Source organism: Zonotrichia leucophrys, chromosome 3, assembly GCF_028769735.1.
Source record: "Zonotrichia leucophrys gambelii isolate GWCS_2022_RI chromosome 3, RI_Zleu_2.0, whole genome shotgun sequence".
Classification (NCBI taxonomy): Eukaryota; Metazoa; Chordata; class Aves; order Passeriformes; family Passerellidae; genus Zonotrichia; species Zonotrichia leucophrys.
In genome coordinates this window covers 28,911,308-28,927,132 of record NC_088172.1, presented here as the reverse complement: position 1 = coordinate 28,927,132, position 15,825 = coordinate 28,911,308, and the positions used below count along the sequence as shown (strand labels likewise).

General features: G+C 37.5%; 1 protein-coding gene across 2 annotated transcripts in view; it reads right to left on the bottom strand.

Moving 5' to 3' along the window:
• The window catches only part of GREB1 (growth regulating estrogen receptor binding 1), an 88,948-nt gene extending 73,492 nt beyond the window's left edge, over nt 1-15,456 (bottom strand). The window contains exons 1-2 of one of the 2 annotated variants that reach the window (XM_064707731.1): nt 15,421-15,456; nt 15,033-15,183 (exon numbers count right to left, since the gene is read on the bottom strand). The gene's annotated coding sequence lies outside the window, so the exon portion shown is untranslated. Of the gene's footprint in view, nt 1-15,032; nt 15,243-15,420 lie in introns of those variants that run through there. The other variant, XM_064707730.1, reaches the window with a different exon arrangement.
• Nucleotides 15,457-15,825: the final 369 nt, after the last annotated feature.

The window sequence follows — 15,825 nt, the reverse complement described above, 5'->3', positions numbered from 1 at the left end:
AAGCAGAGCTTTACAGAACTTTCTCTGACTGAATAGGTTTTTACTTCTTAAGCAGTTTTGAAGCTTTTGCTTCCTTCAATAAATTCTATGTATCACTTTGGTTTGCTTTTTTCACACAACAGTGTCCCAGTATGCTACTAAGAAGTTCTTTTCAAGCAATAGCTACATCTCAGTGATGGATAAAAATAAATCAGGTGGGTAGGAAATACCTGTGCATACATACCTATTAATACCTACACATACACACACAGACACACACAGAGAATCTTACGTGTTCTCAGGCTGAGGTTCAGCTATCAATGCATACCACTTAGCTGTGTATATACTGTAGTTTCCTTCATTAATTGACATTCATCACTCTACTTGCATGACCCCACAAGAATTCTGCATAAAAGGCAAAGACAAAACATGACCCTTATGCAGAAATGTAACTTTTAGTTATTGCTATTAGTGACTTCTCTGTATGTCCCATTCAACATCCCTTAGTGATAGACTCCAGAGAAATGAGTTTATCAGAGGGCACATACAGATGAAGCCCCTGCCATTAGCACTACTCAGAAAGGCAACCACTCCCACTCAGGTGAGGCTGCAGCTTCTGAGGAACCCCATCCACTTATCAGCTACATACAAACAGGGAATGTTGCTCCTTTGCCATGTCCATACTGCTAGATAAAACCAGGCCACTGGTGCTGGCACAGTCATGCCCACTCCCCTGAAAACATGTAGTGCCCTGTGGCTTTGTGGGCATATTGAGTGTGGTTTGAGTCAGAACTTTGACCAGTGCCAGGGCTGTGCTGCAAGTTATCACAGTGGTGCTTTCACAGTGTGGAAAGAAATGGCTGTGGAAATGCTTTAGTGGGGAGAGGCTGCTGGGACAGCATGTGAGGCCCATGTGCTCTGGGAGCAGTCCCTGGTGCATGCCATTCCCAGCCCAAGCACTGCCTGGAAGACTATGGACTGCCACAGGCCAAAACTGTACCAGGAACCACTCTGACTGGGAGTTCCAGCTCAGGCCCACCACAAACTGCCTTCCTTAGCTTTTCAGACTCTGCCTTCAAGTCTATGTGCATTCTGATCACAATTTTCCCTCCTTTGTCCTCCTTTCTCTCACTTCTTTTTTACTCATTGTCATTTTAAAACTTTTTACTCTCAATGCCCTCCCCAAAAACTATATACATACTCCACTTACACCTACATCTCTTTTCCAAGAATTGGAATATTCAACAATGAAACAACTAATGCTGACACTTGGGCACCATTAGGCTTTAAAATTATCATTGTTAAAAAGATGAAGAGGTTGAAGAGATGAAGAATGTCTAAAAAGAAACTGTTGCAAACCTGTAGACACTATCATGGTATTGCCACTGCACATATACACATGTAAGAGACAATAAGAGACATTGTTTTCTTTACCTTTAAACTTCATAGATTAAGTAAATACAGGAGCAAGCTGAATATCTGGTTCATTACAACAGTAAAGCTTCTACATCAGCTCCTGATTTGCTGTGGGGAGATTGTCCAAACTATAATTTAAGCCTTGTGTTTGCTCCCTGCCTTTGGTTACACACAACACTATTGAAGGTAATGCTGCTCATGCCACTCAGCAGCAAATTTCTTTAGGCTATTCTCCTTCTCTTCATAAATAGGTTCACATTTTTTATCCTTATTAGTTTATATGTTGTATCCTTATTAGTTTATATGTTGTAAATTGTTTTTACTTCCTCTCTCTTACTCTGCCCCATCACTGTGCAGTATCAATGAGCACTGACTGTACTCTTCATTTTCTGAGGCAAGTCAGACTAAACATGTTTTTCAGCACACATTAAAGGGAAGAGCTAAGTAATAATGAGCCTTAATTTAAAATACAGAAATTAAAGACAGGAACTTCATCTTGAATGGGAGGTGATACTGTTTGTTGCACTGTCATCCAAACACAGGATGCAACTTCTCCAAAAACGTGTGTTATCCAGCAGCACTTGCTTTTAACTTTCTTTCATATTACCCAAATTCTCATGCATTTTCCCACGGTACGCAACAGGTTTCTTATAGGATTCTTTCTTATAAATTTGTGACAGAATTCAAAGATATTAGTAATCAATACCTCTCTAGATATCCACAATCAAAGTCTTCTGAAAAACTGTTAGATCAAAACAGGAGACCATAGAAGACCACTTCCTCAGAAATTATCATAAAATTCAAATTTAACTATTTAATCTAATTGTACCATATCAAAAATGAAGAAAAACAAAATGCCAAAAGATAAGCAGTAATAACAGCAAGCCATTTCTTCATTTCAGTTCTGTTTCATGATAATTCCAGTGGCTATCCTGCTTCTTTCATGAAGAAAAACATTGAACCATGGAATCACAGAAAGTTTTGCTTTGGAAACAACCTTTTAAGGTCATCTAGTCCAACCTCCCTGCCACGAGCAGGAACATCTCCAACCTGACCATGTCACTTACAGTACCATCCAACCTGAGTTTGAATGTTTCCAGGGACAGACTACTACCATCTCTCTGGACAATTTATGCTGGTGTTTCACCACTTCTATCAAAAAAAAACCCCTTCCTTATATATCTAATCTTAACCTAACCTCTTTTTTTAAAAACTATTACTCCTTGTCCTATCACAACAGACCCTACTAACATTTCATGTATCGAACACTCCATCCACCAAATCTGTACCTCTCCAACTAATAGAGAAGGATGTTTTTCACTCACTGAAAATATTCTCTTGTGAAAGATTAAGGACAGAGAAGTTTGCAAAATCAGGATGTAACTATGACAAGGAACAAAACCACAGATGTAGTAAGAAAGGTTAAAATGCTATAGGAGATGCAATACTTTGTTTTCCATGTTTTTTTCTAGAGGTAGCACTATATGAACTATTATAAAATATACTAACTATGGAATACATAGTATCTGTGTTCAAGATCCATACTCTGAAAGTAAAAAGCATTTGGACTCTCTTTCCTTGCTCTCCAGAGCAAGGAAAATGAATATGACCACGTAGCCTCTCTACGGTCACTCAAGCACAAGCAAATCTGCAGCTCTTCATCTTCTTTACTAAATGAAGGTTCAGGAAGATAGTAATGATGAGTCATATTAGCAGCCCCAAATGCCAGGTTTCAAGTGCAATATCCATCCAAATAAATAACAATTATTCCAGCACATCCGTTGCTTGTTATAAACTTTAATGCAGCAACAATGATATTATTATCCATGTTCTCCTAGTTAAACTTAACTCATAGGTTTATATAAAAGTTTTCTCTTCACTTCTAAATTACAGTAAAATGAAGTATGGCAGAGAAACACATGCTCCTTAAACAGTTTCATTTCAGACTTTCAAAAGCACATTGCACTTACACTTTGAGCTGTATTTAAAGATGTCACATAACCATGTGCTGAAAAATCACAGCTCCAATTTCCTCTATTTAGGTGTGCTGTCAATTCGACCACAGTTTTATATTGAATATTTACATTACCATCTTAATTATATTTAATATTTACCGATATTTACATTACTATCTTCATATTGAATTAATGTACTTTTCTTATGACCATAATGCAATTATGTGTATTCATGTGGTCTTATTTTATTAAAGATTTCAAGTACATTCTAATGAATAATATACTCTTAGCAAAATATGCGCAGCAGTGAATTCTAAAAACTGAGTTTATCAAATATTTATAGAGACTGATCCATAGTCACAAATTTTTCTGAGACCTCAGTCCTGTGCAGAATGTCTTTTACATGGTGTCTACTTAGTTCAAGAATGGCAGCAGCACTGCATAATGACACAGGCACTATCACTGGCTCTGAATCAGCTAAAAAACCCCAGAGTTTGGTTCACAGGAATCACCAGCACAAGCCCATTTCTAGGCTGCCTTCCTCTCTGTTAGTCCCTATTTTAGACTTAATAAGATGTTACATGGTTCAGGACCAGATTATCATCCCAGCTGTTGTCCACTAAAATTTGCAATATTTCTTTTCAAAACTGAGGGTTTAAAAAGCTCTGATCTCTAAACAGAAATACAAAATTACAAGAAGCAAACAGTTGGGTTTTGTTGGTTTTTTTCTCATAACATTTTAATGCGTTTAGCACAAACAATACCTGTTCCTTCATCAGTATATTAAAAGGTTGAATGGATTTGAAATATATTATCTTAAAAATGTTGGCATAACTCTTCCAGGCATCAAAGTCAATATTTCAAGCATGAATTGCATGAAATACTGGCTCCTTTTTATTTTAAACAATACCTCAGTACATATAACACATTAATAAAACCAACCAAACAAAACACCCCACAAACCAAACCTCTTTGCTAGTGTTAAAGGAAGATAGGGGATTTGTTTTGTTTCATTTTCTCAGACCAGTTCTCCATAATATTTCCAAGAAGGCAAAAAATTCTTTGAAACTAAGGTCTCATTACACACACATTATGAAAAAAAAAATAAGCTTGACTAATCTGCATTTTTAGAAACTAACTGATTGTTTTACTGGTTAGTGCAAATGTTATTGATCCGCTTTCTTGCTGAATTAATAGCACTATGATAGGACAGCTTGCTTTCTCAGCTTTCCCAATGTTTTCCTGAAAAGAGGCCCATTACATGGCAGGGGGCAAAGGACAGGCCTCGATAACACTGTTTGTACATTTCTTTGATGTCCACAGGCATCATCCTCGACAACCGACCACCAGAGACAAAAGAGCACTCTCAGGCTGCTGGAAATCCCAGCCATTCTTCTCACCACCTTTTGATATCCCAAGGCTTCTATACCCTGACCTCTGCACTCTGACATCCTTATTTGAAGGATGGTCAGAAATGTCAAAAAAAAATGTTTCCAAATTTAGCCAATAAACTAAGGATTTATTTTGCTTTTCATAATTGCTTTGTATCCTAATGTACCTGTGGGAACACCAAAGATTTCACAAAAAGAATAGAAGGAAAAGTATCAACAAGAAAAAATAAGCCTTTGATTTTCTGGTTTTGAAACCACTCTCAAACATCTGCGTTATAAAAGCCAACCACTCTGTCTAAAGTGCCTTGACATTGTCATCATAATGTGCACATGTACCCAGAGTATTTCTACCTAGCCAGTGTCACACAGATTTCTACTTGTAACAAGCAGATGTTGCTTGCAGACATAACTTCACTCAATTAACTTATACATTTTAAATGGTGCACATGCCGTATGTTAAGGACTGATATAATTTTTTATTCATTCATATTTTAAAAAGAAAGGTGATTTTAACATTTTTTCAAACTGTTTTGCTCTCTACACACCTGTGTGATTGATAATTGGATCAGTTTCCCCGTTTTCCAGAATATTTAGAGAATAATTTTCCACGAAACTACCAGAGATTATCATGGGTGCTTTTAGACAACTTCATTTTTCACATTTCTGAGGGACTGAAATTGAACAAAATGGTCAAACAGAAATAGTACACATCCAGCTAAAACACTGGAAGTCAGGCAAACACCTAGAGAGACACCCTTCTCTCCTTTACTCTTATGGGAGGTCCTGCTGAAAACTCACCCCAAATATGTAAGTGAAATCACATATACACGTAAAACCTCTTAACAAGACCAACAAACTGACAATCCATATGTATGAACAAATTTGGAGTTTAGCCAAACTAGTATTTATATTCAGTCTCTTGCACTTTGACAACAATTTATTGTAACACAGTGCTAAAATATTATCCTGCCATGAAATTCTTTAGCTTGAAATGAGGACAAAGTCTGGTCCAAAATGTGATGGATTTCACAGTATACAAGCTTCTAAACTATCTTTAGTTTAATAAACTAGGCCCAAATGATAAATTGTTTTGCATTGATTTTTTTTTTTCAAACTGGCATCAATACCACTGTTTTCTACACTGACAATATTCCTTATAATTTAAAAGTCAATGATGTACCAGTGTTAATGCAACAGATAGAGAAAAACAGATAAATAAAAACCAAACTATTCATCATTTATTATGCAAACACTGGGATTAATAATGCTTGTTTTAAAGCCAGCTCTAAATCACCTAATATTATCTACTCAGCTCAGCCAATGTTTATTTATTTTAATGTCTGCCAGAAAAGAGTGAAACTGAATTCACAAAGGAATTGTATGGGATTCAAACAGCCAAGAATCTTGAGATCTTCAAAAACTCTCTTCTCTGTATTAGTTTACTACCATAAAAAATAGGGCATAAACCAACAAGAAAAAAAGTAGCAAAGAGGGGAAAAAAAGGTGTTTTTAAGGAGTTTAGGAATTAATAAAGTTCTCAGACAAAATGCTGATAATAGCCACATAAGGGCTGTTCTAATGAATCTTTCTGATTTTGGTGGGTTTTGAATTAAACCAGGCCCCAAGGATTTCTGTTCAGTGATAGATCCTGATGATTTATTTTCAATGTTTAATCTCGTTATTTTTTAAATGAATTGTTTAAATAGAATGTGTTTAAACAGAACAGGAGCCACATTCTGTATCAGTACAGAGCCCTCAGAGCAGCTCTGGCAAGAATGTAAAACAGATAAAGTTAAAACAGGGGGGGAAATACCTAATGAACCCCAAGTCTATAAATATTATCATTTAACTGAATCCTGACCATGGCTTACACAAACTACCTGTGAACAAGCAACATGTATACAAACCTAAGGTCATGCCTATACAGCAAGAGGAAAATACTGATAAATCAGTGATATAAATTGAATGGCCACCAACAAATCTTCCACTTCTGGAAGTGCCCACTGAAGATTACAATCTATTTTATAGAGGCTCATTTCTGCTCTGATGTTGGAAATTATTGCCCTGCCAGTTTTATATATATACACATTGTTTTCCTTGCGAGCAAACTCTGACCCTCTTTAGTAAAAAAAAGTTAACACTGTTACAGTAATAGATCTTCAGCAGCTCTATTCAATTCAAGAGGAATGGATTAGGAGCCATGCACAGGAGCAGCTCTGCTGGCACAGTCACCTCTGTGGCAGAAGTGCCACAGTAAGGAGTTAACAGGGGCAGAGCTTTACAGAACTATGCTTATTAGGAACCATCTCAGCCAGCACAGTTGCAGTCAGAAGAGGATGTGTGAATAAAGCCTTAGTAAAACACACTAGGTTTTCATATGCATGCATTTATACACAGCCCTGAGTGCTGGCAAATTCTGTGGCTGCAGTTACACATAATTCTGATGCAGGCAGAAGATACAATAAATAGATTATTCCTTTGAAGTCTTGCTGTTTGTCAGACTATTCTTTCTCCATTGTGACATCATCTTTAGAAGTTTCCAGACTCTTACCACATAACCTAAAAAAAATACAACTGTGAAAGAAATTTCTAATTGGATGTATCAAAAATTTCACCTTAAAAAGAAAACTTTATTTCATCCTGGACCCACAGAAGTACGCAATGAAAAACAAACAAACCAACCTACCTCAGAAAGTTTTCCCTATAGATTAAGATCTCATTTGCAAGGTTTAAAGGGATCATTCCAACTGAGTAAGATTTAGCTTGAATTCAAGACAGCCTTTTGTCTGTAGAAAGTGAGCACAATGCCAAAGAAACCAAATTACGTGCAAAAGCAATGCCACCTAGCAGTAAAAATACAGTGAAGCAGTATAGCTAATTTGAAATGGGAATAGCTTCCATCCATGAAGCTTTGTTTTCTTGCTGCCGTCCTATACACCATGACTTCCCACCCAGACTGACCTGTCAGCATGACTTTACACCTCTTCTGCTGCAAGCATCTGGCCCAGGAAAAGATGCCAGGCCTTTATGTCCAGGGCTGGAGAACTGCCTGCATTCACACTGCAGGACCGTGTTCACATCACCTGATGCTGGGCCAAAGTGTCTCTGGGCCTCAGCTGGGCCTCCATGGCCCTGACATAAATATTTCTGTGTAGTCTTTCTCCCAGTCAGTTTAATTTCATTATTAAGCAGGCTGTATGGAAGCTTTTATCAGAGCAGCATTTTTTGGCATGGAACTAAAAGCTTGTGATACATGAACGGGGATGTTGCATCACATCACACACAGGATACAAGACCTACCTCAACAGTATTAGAAAATCACGTGGGATTAGGAGAGTCATAGGTAATTGTGTCATCCACTTTGCTGAGTGGGAGCAGTCTTTGAAATAAATTAGCTCCAGAACAATGCCTAAGTTTTGCCTCAGAGGGAAATCATTGGATTTCCCTTAAAAAGAATCCAAGAGAGAACACAATTCACACAGTGAACATTGTCAGTGGGCTGAAACCTGGGAATGAACTCAAGCCAAGTCACCTTCCCCCTTTGCTGCACTCTTTTTCACACCTCTCAATTGGATCCCTCAGCTGCCTTTGTCTTTCCCTTGTGCATATGAAATGCTGGAAAAATTAAAATAAAATAAAATAAAATAAAATAAAATAAAATAAAATAAAATAAAATAAAATAAAATAAAATAAAATAAAATAAAAATAAGCATCAGAACATATTGGGAAACTTCACTAAATAAAAGAAGACATACACACAAGGAAAGACATATGAAAATTTATAGAAGACTATCCACAATCACTGCCTGAAATGTACAGATGTTGGTATTTTAACTGAAAAATGTGACCTGACCTTTGGAGATTGTAGGGATCCTTTATGGCACAGTAATAACTAAATCCTAGAAATACACAGGTATAATGAAGCATTTGCCTTTTCTGAATATTTTAAAGTCATTATCTCAGTCTTTATTCGGGACATCTATTTTATAATATATGCAATGAGAAATTCAGAAGAAGACCTGCATTACAGCTGGAGAATATTACAATTTTCTAAGCTCTCTACTAATCAACCAAACTGCAAATAAAGACATGTATCTACTTTGATATGTACAGTACCTGGAATCATTGGCTTCCCCATATGGGAAGGCAGTCCATTAGATAGATTGAGCCTCCGTACAAAAACATCCATATGCATAGTGATGTTATGGCTTCATGACTTCGATGGATGGGAGCACAAAATTAACCAGATGAAGCAATCTTTTAGATCATACAAAACATATGTGAATTAAGCTATAGAGGTATATGGCAGGAATATATCAGAAAAAAAGGAATAATCAGTGAAAGAGCAAAGTCAGGTCCATTAACCAAAGAAATTCATTAACACAGCTATCTGAACTGGTATGAGTAATACTAATTTTTGCATCAGTAAACCCAATGTCTGCTTAATAATTCCAAGGAAAAGACAGTATTTCCCTTTTATTCTGTCACCAGTGCTAAGCACATCTCCCCAGAAAACAGCAATACTACTTGATTTTCTAGTTATTCCTCCTATTATTTCTAGTTGTTTCTCCTATTATTTCTCTGAACAGGAGCTTTTTTCCCTTCTGTATTAAACCTCCCCATGTCACAGTTGAACTGGTAGATGTAGGATTGTAGACCAGTACATTAAATTAACAGCTTTGCAAAAATTCCACTTCCACCTTCCCACCCTCTAAAAGAAAATAAGACTATGATTAGGTTTGATGAAAGAGGAAGTAAATGGCAGAAAAATTAAAGATATGTTGAGCACGAAGCTGGAAACGCAGCTTTCAAAATAGAAGTGGTTTAGTGCAAAGTAACTGAAGGTCTCCGTGTTTCTTAAGGCCTCAAAGACAAAAGCTTTTAGCCATGAGTAGCTATGATGGAGCAGCTGAAGAGGCATGGACACACTTAGGCCAGGGTAATTTACATAAGTTAAAACACATGTTGTCTGTCTAGGCTGTAAACTGTTTATGCACAAATTACAAAAGAAATAGCGTACAGATCAAGTTGAGGCCACATGAACATATAATGTTCATCAGTGGGCTAGTGTAGGCAAAGAGGAGATACTCTAAAAATTGAAGTTGTTATAATTCTGATTTCATGCCTTTCTTAATTTCCTTGCTGCCTTAGGCAGGGAGAAAAAGGCAGGTTGTCTTCTCTAAGTGACAATACTGTGAAATTCCCAGATGATACTTCAAAGATGCTCAAGACAGTTACATAACTTCTATTTCATACAGAACAAAAGTCACTGTCATTTTGAAGACAAACGTCTCTTGAAGATTCTTGTAAGATCACATCTTTTTCTAGGAGGACATAATGAAGGCTCAAAGAGTTATAGTACATGGGGTGTCATCAGGCTGGCAGCCAGTCAACTGCAGGGTTCAACAGGGCTCAATTTTAGGGCCAGTGTTATTTAACATTTGTATAAATAATCTAACACAGGAGCAAGTTTGCTGAAAAACACAGGAGGAGCTGTGGAGTCAGTCAAGGGTCAAGAGGCCTAATATAGAAAGACACCTGCAGAGATTAGGAAGCAGCACAATCACCAAGCAAAGGAAATTTAATAAGAGCAAGTGCTGGATTCTCCATCTAGGATGGGGCAATCCTGGTTAAACATACAAACTGGGCTGGAGAGCAGCCCCACAGAAAGAGATCTGTGGGTTTGGAACAATGGAAATGTGAATCTGGGTGTGCTCTGGCAGCCACAAGGGCCAGCCATGTCCTACAAGACATAGCAAGCCTGTCGAGGGCAGTGATTGTCCCTCTGGGCACTGCATCAGTGCAGCCCCACCTCCAATGCTGCGTGCAATTCTGGGTGCCTCAACTTGGGAAAGACATCAAACTACTAGAGTCTGTCCAGAGGAGGGTGACAAGATGGTGTCAGAGACAAGAATTGAGGGGAGTGGCTGAAGGAATGGAATGAAGCTAAACAGGGAAAGACAGCATCATGCTGGACATTAGGAAAAAGTTTCTCACTGAGAGGATGGTTGGACAGTGGCACAGGGTCACAGCACCAAGCCCGACAGAGTTCAAGGAGTGTCTGGATGACACTCTTAGTTATGTGGTTTAGTGTCACAGGGCTTGCAAGGGTTGCAGGATGAAGAGAGAGGCGAGAATGTTGACCTCATGTTCAGAAGGCTTGATTTATTATTTTATGATATATATTACATTATGACTATACTGAATGAAAAAGAGAGAAAAGTTTTCAGAAGGCTAGCTAAGCTAAGAATAGAAAAGGAATGGATAACAAAGGGCTGTGTCTCAGCAGAGAGAGAGACCCAGCTCTGCCATGAGTGGTCAGTGAATCCAAACATCCACCCGAGACCAATCACGGATCCACCTGTTGCATTCCACAGCAGCAGATAACCATGGTTTACACTTTGTTGCTGAAACTTCTCAGCTTCAGCAGGAAAAATCCTAACGAAAGGATTTTAATGAAAGGATGACTGTGACAGTTTAGCTTTAGGTTGTCCTGCAAGGAGCAGGGAGTTAGACCTGATGATTTGTATGAGTGTCTTCTCCATTGAGATATCCTATGATTCTATGTTTTTACTATACATCTTTCCTGTGATTTTAATAAACTTTCTACAAATATTTTTTCATTTTTATTTGCTGCATAATTATATAAATATGCCATCAACATAATTATAGATTGCTTTCAGTACATGAAGTACTGCTGTGCTGTTCAACTAGAAAAAAAAGGTATTTTCTCCGTATAACACTTGATCAGTATTTATATTTTACAACATTTTTTCTACAGTATACAATGTAGGCAAATGGCAATTTTCTTTTACTGTTTCTTCAGAGATACACCAGTGCCAATGTTACTTCTTAGATTTCCTTTATTCCTCACATAAATATTTAAACATGAAAGGCAGCACATGGCTAATAAAGACAAACTGAAAACAAACCAACAATCTTTGGAATCCTTAAGTATGTAATTATAAAGTTACAGCTTTATAATTATCTACAAATATCTACAAAATGAGCATTAGGGATACATTTGAATTTCCTTAGTAAATTATAGTATTTCTTGCCACAATCTGCATAAAAGAAGTTTTCAAGTTTTAGTCAGATTTCCTGACTGACTGAATCATGAACCATAGTCTGTGTGGGGAAAAAAGCAAAGAAATAATCAGCTGTACTTCAGGAAGCAATACTTTCCCTGTGCACATGTGGAATATACAAATGCAGGCATGTTTTTGTAAAAGTAGACATGTTTTCATGTCGATTTTCTATGATTGTAGTTCCACTAGCCTTTTATAGCTATCATTCACATGAAATAAATCTCTGGCTCTGCCTGATCTCAGCTGATAGTAAGTAAATGCTTTATTTTCTATGAAGGTGAAAAAAAAGAGTGAGAGATCACTTATCATTCACCTTGCAGGCTTTGTATTCATTAGAAAAACCACAATCAATAAGAACCAAAAGCACTTTTCCCCTAAAGATAACTATGTCCAGCACCACTAGAGGGTCTGGGAGTCTCACAGGCTTTGATTTATTAGTAAAAATCACCTTTTAAAGTTTACAACTTCCTAATCCAAATACCACTTTACTTAACTCTGCTGTAAAATGCCCTCCTTTTATTTCGTTAAACAAAATTCTGCTGTTTTTCTCATGGTGACTTTTAAAGAGTGCAAGTTCCACAAGCTTCAAATGCAGAAAAATTGTAAATGTCTTGCTTTGTCACTTTTCACATTTTATAGAGCAGCATCTTCTGGGTTTTGGGGACAGGTGTTGTTTTATTAAAAGAAACTATGAAAGCCAGTAATTTTTCAAATAGAATACATACGTTTGGTTTAACAAGGAAAAACAGAATTCAAACCATTGTTTTTAACTTGGTATTTCACATTAGAAAACTTTTCCCTTAACTTTGTGCATATTATGCATAGTTTTATTGAGTAACATGAAATCTCATCTGAGAGATTCAGAGCTATTGTATCCAAACACAGGCTAGCCTAACAAGGAATTTAAATACAGACACAAATAGACAATAAACTTGAGGCATAAGTGAGAAGGAAAATCCTATATTCCAAATACCAAGGAAAAACAGAAAATAAAAACATTGTGACTAAGAGATATTCACAACACAAAGATTATCACAGCCTGAGTGAAATTCCATCCCTAAATCATTCCTTTCTGGGCTTGTGCTTATTACATCTTCTGTCAGGAGCTAATCTCACGTGACAGGCCTGATCCAAAGCCATTTGAAGTCTATGGAATGTCTCTTCCTGACTTCGGGGAGCTTTGCATCCAGCCCTTATAAACTTCAAGAACAATACAATTCATGGAAAGTTGTTTTAAGAGAATAGCTAACTATTGTCTAAGTAGAAAAGAATGTTAGTTTCAAATGAAATTTACCTGCAATGGTAGATTTGCTTTTGGGTTCTTTTATTACTCTTTCTTTATGCATCTAACACAGCTAAAACTTTCCAAAGTGAGTTTTTAACAGAAGCCACTGAAAATCAAAACTGTAGTCAAAACCAAAAGAAAAGTAAAAATAAAACTATCATTTTGTGTATAGCACACTTAGGTTTTCTAAGGAAACAAAAGATCACTTTTAAAGCCTCAGTTAATTCAATATTTTCTTTAACAGCTGTACATTGAGGACAAAACAGAACAAGAGGTTTCAAAAATGTATCAGTTGTTCCTAAGTCAGAAAATCAAAAGATAGAATATTTTTTTTTTTTTAAATCCACCAAACAAAGCCAAATTAGTTGTATAAGCAAGGGGGTGGGCTGACAAGAAAGCAAGTTATTTTGTTTTTCTTTTATAATAAAACCCTGATTGTCTACTAATTTAAGTAAATTTCAAAGCTAGAGGTGACAACTACCACACCAGACATGGTGAGCAATGTCAGACTCCTATTTATATTTTGAAAATAATAATATAAATTAAATAAGCCCTGAAACAGCAATTAAGATCATTGTAAAAACTGGTGGAAGAGAAGTCCCATTGCTGTGATGTGGCTTTTCTCTCATTTATAAGAAAAATGAGGCAATGTAGACCAGTACAGACCCTGATGTTGATCTGATGTGCACATGTAGCAGCAAATTTACACTGACAAAAAAGCAAATCAAATGTAGCTCTACCACCTCCAGGTTCCCAATGCACAGAGAGGTGGCTCCAATTTCCTCCCTCAAACAGCAAATCAACTCACTACAGCTATTTTAGTTACCTAATGTTGAGATGAAAACACAGAAACTTCCAATTAAGCACAAATATTCCAGAATGTCCAGCTTCCAAGAATGATTCTGTGTTTTACAGAAAAAACTCCAACAAAACAAAACCAAAAACAAACAAGCAAAAAAAACCCAAACAAAACAAAACCCAACATTAGGTCCTAAAGACTCTCATTCACTGTTAATCTTCTTTATTTGTGGTTCTACATGTTTAACGACAAACACTGACACTATAACTTTTATTAATTAATAATTTCAGAAGGGTCTATGAAATGCTACATCAAAACCAATGTAGTCCATCCCTCAAAAAGTAAAGTAAATGAGACAAAGCACAAGAAAAAAACAAACATCAATCTTTGCAATGTGGAGATGCTATAGATTCTGTCGCCTTCATTTAAGATCCCAGTATCCACAAGTAAAAATAAACATTTCACTTTTCAAATACACCTAAACTAATTGCTGATTTTTTTAGTCTGAGTGGATGAAAACACAAAACCAGAAATTTCATTTCAGGCAAGTATAAAATTGTGGTTTGATTTTTTCCTAAATGAAATGAAACAGTATTTCTCTGGTCAAACACCATTCCTTGTTTTGGTATCACAAATATTTTCTTAAAATAATTGTCAAACAGACCATTTTGTTTGACTTTAAAAGCCCATTTATTTTAGGAATGTTGTCTTTTTTCCTTGTTGTTGCTATTAAGTGCATTTTTGATCTGAAACGTTGTCCTAAAATGAAAAATCAAACTTTCAGGTAAAAAAGAAGTCAAAACAATATGCAAACTTTTAACTTCACTTTTTTTTTTTCTCTCTCTTCTGACACGCACGAAGTAATGGATTGTTTTGTTCACTCCAAAACTATATTTTGGGTAAATAAACGATTTCTATCCCTTGCTAAGTTTATCCATATACCAGTTATACCCACTCCCTGCTCTTCCCACCAGGCAGTTGGGCTGGAGCTGCCCGCAGCTCAGCCCCGCTGCTGCTGTCCCGATCCCCCCGGACTGCCCTGCTCCCCTCTCGCTCCGCTCCTGCTGCTGCTGGGACCAACACTGCCCTAACCTTCAGGAGCCCTGCGCTTCCACTTACCCCGCTGCCGTCTCGGAGCGTTCCCAGGTGCTGATAAGCTTTTCTCTCTATTGTTGCTGCCGCTTCCCCTTATTTTGGCAGAAGCCGCAGCTTTGCAAGTTGCACGGCTCTTACCTCTGAGACCCTCTTTGTTGCTCTGTGTGCGACCACGCTGGAAGCAGGGAGTGATGAACATTAGGGAAGCATGAGCCTCCCCTCGCTGTTTAGCAGCGTGGTCTGCAAAGAAAGATAGAGATGCTGCTCCCTCCTCCTCCTCCTCCCCCCCCTCGCTGTCCCAGCTTCCTCCTCCCTCCTCCTCGCTACCTCCTTCCCATCCCCAGAGAGCTGCAGCACACAATGCGCTACCTCTCAGCACCAGCTACCTAAGGTCAAGAATACAAGCCCTCACCCTTCCCCCGCCTTCTCCTCTCCGCCCAGGCATCTTCACCCCTGCTTCCCACGGAATATGGTATCTTCCCACCCAGACGTGCCTTAGCCGGCTCTGGGATCTAAAGTGCACACATTTTCACCAGCCCCGGGGAAAAAAGAGTTATAAAATAGAAAATGCATAGGGAAGACCAGAGATACAAAGGGAAAGTGGAAGCGTTTTGGGGAAATTGGAAACTTTGGGGGTTTATCTGTGTGTTAAAAAAAAAAAAATAAAAAAATCAAGTCACAGTAGCCAAAGCCTGCCACTTGGAGATTCGTTTAAGAGATTTATACAGATAAAGAAAAGTGCCTCAGATAGCTAGTTATCTCCCAAATCCAGTTTACTTATTGTTTATGCTCTTTGTTTCTCAAGCTCTATTGCTAA